The sequence below is a fragment of the Pteropus alecto genome, unplaced genomic scaffold, assembly GCF_000325575.1.
Source record: "Pteropus alecto unplaced genomic scaffold, ASM32557v1 scaffold80, whole genome shotgun sequence".
In the NCBI taxonomy this organism is placed as follows: Eukaryota; Metazoa; Chordata; class Mammalia; order Chiroptera; family Pteropodidae; genus Pteropus; species Pteropus alecto.
Genome location: NW_006430460.1, coordinates 3,647,791 through 3,655,875, shown reverse-complemented (window position 1 = coordinate 3,655,875; position 8,085 = coordinate 3,647,791). Strand labels below are relative to the sequence as shown.

General features: G+C 40.2%; 1 pseudogene; it reads right to left on the bottom strand.

The window, feature by feature from the left end:
• Window positions 1-7,480: 7,480 nt before the first annotated feature.
• LOC112480071 lies at window positions 7,481-7,596 on the bottom strand (annotated as a pseudogene).
• Between the last annotated feature and the right edge of the window lie 489 nt (window positions 7,597-8,085).

Sequence of the window (8,085 nt, the reverse complement as noted above, 5' to 3'; positions counted from 1 at the left end):
CCCGCCTGCCGCAGGAGCGGGCAGCGGCGTCCAAGGTGTACCTGTTTCGGAGTTAGACTTGAACAGAAAGTGCTAGCACAGTTTGTGTCGTGGATTTGCTACTTCCATAGTTTACTTGACATGGTTCAGACTGACAGGCGTTCTCTTCGGTGGCAGTCTGTAGCAGTTGAAGCTGTGAAGTGTGCTAGGGGCAAGCGTGTGTCGTCTACGTGGTGAATTCTTTCCGTGTAAGAGCATTATCTGACCAATAGTACACACACACACACACACACACACACACACACACACACACACGTTTAACTGGTACTTGAAACACACAGTATATGTTAACTCAACAAAATAACCGAGACTCAGACGAGACTATTTTAGTATGCCTTTCATCTTAGTGTCTTATCAGTGGGTTGGTCCATTTTCTACATAATCAGTGTTTTTGACCAAGACTATTGCTTGGATTTGTTTGAAAGTACAAAAAGTCACATCGTTTTTTTTTTTTCCCGGAAAGGTTTCAGAACTCCCAAAGATTTAATTTCCAACTTCTAAGTTTGTTTTTATTTTCAATCTATGACTTGACTGGTATTAAAGCTGCTATTTGATAGTAATTAAATATGTTGTCATTGATATAAACCTGTTTGGTTCAGCAAACAAACTAAAATGATTGTCATAGACGGTGTTTTATTTTTCCTGTTGGTGTTGCTGATTTGTGAGCATGCTTTAAGATGAAAAAAGCATGAATGATAATTTCCTTTAAAAGGTGCGGCATCCGATTCAGATATTTTGTCCTGATTTTAAAGCTGGTTGGTGTAGTGCTATTAAAATTTCGTTCAGTTAATTTTCTTTTTTAAAACTTGTTCGCACGTCGTTTAGGGAGCCCTTACTTCAGCAAAGGAGAGGGAGTAGGAGAGCCTTAGCATTTTTGAGGAAAAAAAAAAAAACTATAACATACAATGTACTGTATCAAACTATTTTACATGAATGACACAAGTATTCTGAATTTAAAGAAAAATTGAACATTGTTAAAAACAAGGTGTTATGTAATAAATTTATTTTTCATAAATCAAAATATGGAGTCCGCTGTATTTTTACATACACAGAGTTTTATTTTAAAATGTGCCTTGACAAGTGGCTCTAAATTAATCTCTTCAGCTGTTTTCATTAAGAATAATAATAATGTATTTTGCCTCCATAATGTAGTAACGATGTGTGATTAAGATGTGGAATCTGTTACTCGTAGTCGTATGAGATATGAAACAGACACCTTTCTAACTGCAAGTAATTGTGATGAGCCTTCCGTTTCTAAAATAACATCTAATTCTTTGTCATGCTGTTCTGTCCCAAATAATATTTTTCTTTCCTCCTTTTGCACAAAATACAGAAGATAAAACAACTAACAGATTTTTTTTTTTTTTCTTAAAAATTCAACTCATTCACATGAAAACATTCTAAAACATTTTAAAAACGGGAGAATTCCAGGACTGGGAGGCCCGACCATAACAAAACTCATCAAACTATACACTTTAAATCTCCGATTTGCATAGTATGTAAATTAGGCCTTCAAGTTGATTTACTTAAAATCCAATGGGCGTAAAGCACTTAGCGTCTGCCTGGCATCTAAGCATTCGTGCAATGTTAGCTGGTGTTAGTGTTCTCTATATGGAAATAGGATTTTTTCTTAAGTCTTAAAATACGACCTAGCAGGTAAGTTAAATTTTCAGGGCCATTTCACGGCCGAATGTTTCCTAGCCTCTCGCGAATCAACTTTAAGCATTTACACGCGCATAAGTGGAAGGCTAGAGGATCGATAACCCCAGGGCCGAAATATCGAAAGGTACCGCCGAATTCAGTATTCATTAAGTGTTTTCTTTTTAAGTTCGACTAGGTTTAGGGGCTCCTGCTTTTCAAAAATGTTACTGAGCAAATATTCATCTCCCCTAGGGACAGCTACGAAGGTTCTCATAGCCTGAGAATATTCTTTGAGGGAGCAAGAGAATTGAATGCACTGGACGTTTACTAAGCGTCTGGTGTGTGTTTAATAGTCTGTGAGGACTTGGGGCCAGACCGAACTGAGACCACGGTCCCTGTCCTCAGACACACGAAGATTCGACTCAGTTGAGGCGTCGGTGCCCACATAGGAAACACAGCAGCGGGAGCCCCACGTGGAGGGTTAGGGACCATGACTCTTTCTCTCCTGAGCCAAGGAAGTCGCCTTGTGGGGAAAGGGTCCTTGGGCGTGGGGATTGGCGTGGAGCTTGGGAAGGGACGTGGTGTTTCAGGTCGGGAGGCCGAGGTCGTGGCCCCGCCAGTCACTTAACGGAAGGCCTTGGTCCAGTCCTTCAGCTTTCCCACCCCTGTAAGTCACAATGGTAGTGACTGGGTCACAGAAACACCGAAAATCACTGTGCAAAAGCAAGCTAGAAATCACCACCACTTCAAGTTGCATAATTAACTTCATTATCTCAGTTGGACCCTTAAAGTCACACCGAATGCCTACCAGCCTGGGCACCGCGTGAAGCATTTTACGCATTTATTATTCCTCACAGAGACCTTGGGAGTTAAATAGTATTTTACAAATGGGAAAAAATGAAGTTCTGAGAGATTGTGTCCCGCTCGTCACTCTGTCGGCTAGGTGGCGAAGCTAGATTTGCTTACCTGGGCTTCCGGGCCCCAGAGAAATCTGGCCAGGATGGTGAAAGATTGGACACTGAAAACTACCAAAAAAAAAAAAAAAAAAGTTGAAAGAAATTAAAGACCTACCCAAATGGAAAGACATATGGGTTTATAGATAGGGAGACAACATTGTTGAGATGTCAATACAGCCCAAAGCAATAATGGGATCCCTATCAAAATTCCAACTGCCTTTTTTTTAGAGATGGGAGAGATTTTCCTCAACTTCATATGGAATCAGAAGGGACCCCGAACAGCCAAACAATGTTGAAAAAGAATAAAATTGGAGGACTCCCACTTTTGACTTTAACCTTTCCTGCAAAGCTACAGGAATTGAAATAGTGTGGCACTAAGGACTGTTTTTAAAATGACTTTCTGATTCTGTTGACATCGTCTTTGTGATATTTTTTATTTCCTGGGGTTTTTTTTATTTAAAAAAATGAAAAACATTTATCTAAATGTTCATTTACGTTAAAAATCTGCAGTTTGAAACAGTGTGATAAAGTGTTTTCTTTTTTCATCAAATGTTTGGGTTTTAAAATAAAAACAGCAAATTAAAATTTGAGCAAACTATCAGCAAAAATAACCTGCTTTTTTGGTAAATGTTGTTGCTTTGAAACTTAAAGAGTTATCGGAATAAACACAATTTCTTTAAAAAAAAAAAAATACGGTACTTACAGAAGTCAGACACATAGATCCAATGGAATAGAATAGAGAGCCCAGAAATAGTCCCTCACGTGTAAGGCCAGTCAATGTTTTACAAAGGTAGATGTTTTACCATTCATTAGGGAGAGAACAGTCTTCAATAAATGGTGCTAAGGAAAACTAGATGCCCACATGCAAAAGAAAGAGGCTGGGCCCTTAGCTAAGCCCATATCCGAAATTAACTGAACATGGATCGAGGTCCTAATTCTTAAGAGCTAGAACTGTAAAACTCTTAGAGGAACACATTAGAGAAAAATCTTCACGACACTGGATGTTGCCAATGATTTCATAGATACGACACCAAAAGCACAGGCAACAGAAGGGAAAAATTAATTGGACGTCATCAAAATTAAGGACTTTTGTGCATCACAAGATACTGTCAAGAAACTAAAAGGACAGCCTACAAAATGGTTTGAAAAAATATCTGCTCATCATTTATCTTACAGGATATACATTTTTCTTTTGTTCAAAGAACTTCCTTTAACATTTTTCATCGTTTTAAGTTTGCTGGCAGTGAATTCTCTCAGCTCCTGTTTATCTGAAAAAATAAATATTTTGCCTTCATTTTGAAAAGATATAATTGGAAAATGATTTCTACTTTAGAGATGCCTCTCCATTGTCTGTCTTACATAGCTACTGCTGAGAAGTTATTCTTATGTTTCTTCTTCTTTACAAAATGTGTATTTTTATTTTTTTTGGCTACTTTCAAGATTCCCTTTTCATCCCTGGTTTTTCAGTGAGTGCAGTGGTTTTCTGTAATTTTGTTCTGCTTTGGTTTTGTTGGGATTTTTGGATCCATGGGTTTATCATTTTCACCAAATTTGGAAAAATCTTAATCGCTTTTTTCATATTTTTTTCTGTCCCCTCCCCATTGTGTGACTCCAGTTACACATACATTACACCCTTTGAAGTTTTCCCACAATTCACTGATCTGTTTATTTTTAACATTTTTTTTCTCAGCGTGTTTCATTTGGGATAGTTTCTATTACTATGTCTTCAAGTTCACTTATCTTTTCTTCTGCTGAGTCTAATCTGTTACTAATCCTATCCAATTATTTTTTTCATTTCATCTACTGTGTTTTTCAAATATAATAATTCCACGTGGGCCTCCCCCTCCCCATCTCTTATCATGCTCCCGTTTACCTCTACCATTTTGACTATATGGAGCATATTAATTATGGCTGTTCTAACATCCTCGTCTGCAGTTTTCATTATCTCTATCATTTTTAGGTCTATGTCTATTGACTGATTTCTATCCCACATATGGGTCATATTTTCCCACTTCCTTGTACGCCTGGTAATTTTTTTCAGCTTTATTGAGGTATTATTGACAAATTAAATTTTAAAATATTTAAATGCACTGTGTGCTGATCTTGATATAGCTATACTCTGTGAAAAACCTCCTTCCATCTAGTTAGTTAACATATCCATCACTTCAAATACTTTTTTTTGGGGGGTAAGAACATTTAAGTTCTATTCTCTTAGCCAATTTTAATTATACAGTACAGTATCATCAACTGTAGTCACCGTGTTATACATGAGATCCTTAAACTGCATTCATTTTATAGCCGAAAGTCTGTACCCTTTTACCAACCTCTCCCTGTTTCTCCCCACCCCCAGCAACCACTTTTCTACTCTTCTTTTTATGAGTTTGATTTTTTTTTTTTCATTTTAGATTCCACATATAAGTGATACCATGCAGTATTTGCCATTCTCTGTCTGGCTTATGTTCTGTCCATGTTGTCGCAAATAGCAAGATTTCCTTGTTTCTCATGGCTGAATAATACATATGTATATCTCACAGCTTCTTTATCCATCATCCACTGATGGACACAGGGTGTTTGTTTTCCTACCTTGGCTATTGTGACGAATGCTGCGGTGAACATGGGAGTTCAGCTAGCTCTTTGAAATAGTAATTTTATTTTCTTGAGCTATGTACCCAGATTGCTCGCTCACATAGTAGTTGAATTTTTACGTTTTTGAGAAGCCTCCATACCATTTTCCACAGCGGCTGCACCAATTTCATTGCCATCGACAGAGCCCAGGGGTCTCTGCTCTCCACACGCTCCCCGACACGTGTCCCTTGTCTTCGTGATGACATTATTTTAGAGTATCGCCTCTTCCCACTTGCACATACATGAAGTAATTTTATTCAGTCTCATATGCATCTTTGACTTTAGTAATTTTGTCATTACTATTTTTTTTTGAGTTACCCAAACATCCTTTTTATATCATCGAAGTTGCTTGAGATATAGCACTTTTTCACTATTTATGTATGTTGTTCCCACTAGAAATCTTACCCAGGCCACAAGTCTTTGCATTATAGGAAATAATTGCTAATTAAAATATTGTGATATTCATTAACATGAGTTTGGGCTGGGTACGTATGTTCGTTTTTATTTTCAGATTTTCAGATTTATTTTTTTCCTGATTCTTTTGGCATACCAGCATATTTCAAAGAAAATTGTCATCTCATCCACCTTCATGACTACTCAGATCGTAGGTGTTTCATAAGCCACACATGCCTGTGAGGCAATTTAAATGGCAAATCATAGTATCTAGGAAGGATTCTCAGATTATAGAATCTGAGAAAGGGTTCATCGAAGTGACCATTAAAAAAGTAAGAGAGGACTGAATTTCTTCATAAAACAACACGTTTTCTTTATTTATTTTGAGGCATTATAGCAGCAATGCTTTTCTTTCCCCCGGCCGTATTATTTAGGAAGAGTAATTCAGTTTACCTCAGTACTGCAGAATCCTGGTGGGGTGTCAGATCCTTAATATCTTAACTTGTTCTGTCACTTTATTAAATTAGGTGGGGGAGGAATAACGTTTGCCACTTTGGATTCGTTTTAGAATCTATGAAAAAGCGTGAAGTTCCTTCGTGACTCCTGAATATCCTCAGCATCGAAATGGTCCTGGGACCATTTCCTATGATTCAGAAAGTCATTTTCTTCTGTCCCTAAGGATACGAATTGGAAATAAGGTGATAAAACGTGAAAGTAACACAATAAAACATCCCTAGGAAGCATGAGAATCTTAGATTAAGCCGTTGGTGAGGTTAAGATCTTGCCCGGATGTGCTGAAAATATTCTTTCCACACGGTGAAAATATTCACTGCCTTCTTTTCTTTAATTCAGTGGTTTTCTTTTCTTCTTCTTTTTTTTTCCCTTGACATGGAAAAGCAGCTGCTGCTCCTGTTGGCAGATGACACAGCTGCTTCTGAGGAAAATTAGAGAGCTCTCTGCCTTTGAGGCTGATGCAGCGGGCAGAAGAGTGCTGGCTCCAGCAAGTTCTTTATACGTTGGCTTAAAAGGAATTTCTCCCAACACATTCCTGTCCCTACAGAACACCCCGCTCTGCTTTCCAGCACGGTCCTCTCTCCAGCAGCCAAACGGCCGACATTAACCAGAGTCTGGCCGGCCCCGTGAGGCAGTTCGCCTCCTGCATTAGTTACTCGTGTTCACAGCAAAGAAGATTTCACGTGTGCCAAGTCGGGTGTCCGTAAAGGATGTTTTTAAACGTTACTTTAACCGGTGGCATTTCCTTAGAGCTTTTCCTATTTTCATTCTCCAGGGCAAGAGCCCCTGGAGCCACGGTGTTTACAGCCTTGTCTGTCCTCCGGTCCCTCCCAGGCCCGCTCGAAAAGTCGCCGCACTGTCTTTCCTTTATGACTCCATTGCTTTCGCAGCATCTCCTACCCGTGATTTAGAGTCAGACCGAAAACGGGCCCGAGGAAATGGCCTGTGCTGGCGGAGGATGCGTGCTCTCTCTGGACTGAGCTGGGCTTTTGGGGTCACGTTGGGGCCAACCGGTCTGGCTCTGTGCGGCTCGGGCGAGGAGCAGATCTGGATGCAGCCCCCCTGCCCACCTGCACGGGCGAGCGGAGCTCCTGGACGGACTGGGATGGGACTCGAAATCGCTCACGACACCCCCTTTCTATTGATGTGCCTCTTCCACCCTCTGGGCCTTGTAGAAGCTGGATCTTGGGGACCTGATACTCTTCCCCGGTGGCCCTGGTGACTGACACACAGGGGTCACTTGGTGGTTGAATGTCAGTGAAGCTAATTCACCCAAAGAAATGACTTAAAAAAATTTTTTTTTATATTATTTATGCCTACAGCACCTGGTCTTCCCACGTGGTCTCCCATCCAAGTACTAACCAGGCCCGACCCTGCTTAGCTTCCGAGATCAGACATCGGGCTTGTTCAGGGTGGCACAGCTGTAGACCATGGACTGTGGCCCCACTGGGGTGCAAACCCAGGACCTTCTGTGTGTAAAGCAGACATGCTCACCGCTACACTGTGGAGCCACATCCCAAAGAGATGATGCTTAAGGCTACAGTTTCTAGTCGACCTCCCCCACCCCCAACAGTGAACTCAGAGGGGGCATGGCAGGTGGCAGGCAGAAGGGAGTCGTGGTGGCAACTGAAGATTGTAAGAGGTCAAACATCTTAACTTTTAATGTCCATTTTAAATAGATTTTGATCATTTTTCCTGGGGCAAATTGCTTAGCATTTCAAATTTTGATATCTACTAAAAGCATCGAGCATTTCTAAGCACAGTGAAAGACTTACCCTAACGTTGCCCCAAAATAAATAACTAGGAACATAATGTCCCCTACTCCTGTGCCCTCGAATGTCTGCACCCCACAAGTCCCCTGGGTTTAAGCGAGGTATGGTTTTCCGACCCCAGAAAACGTCAGGTTTCTTTGTGTTAA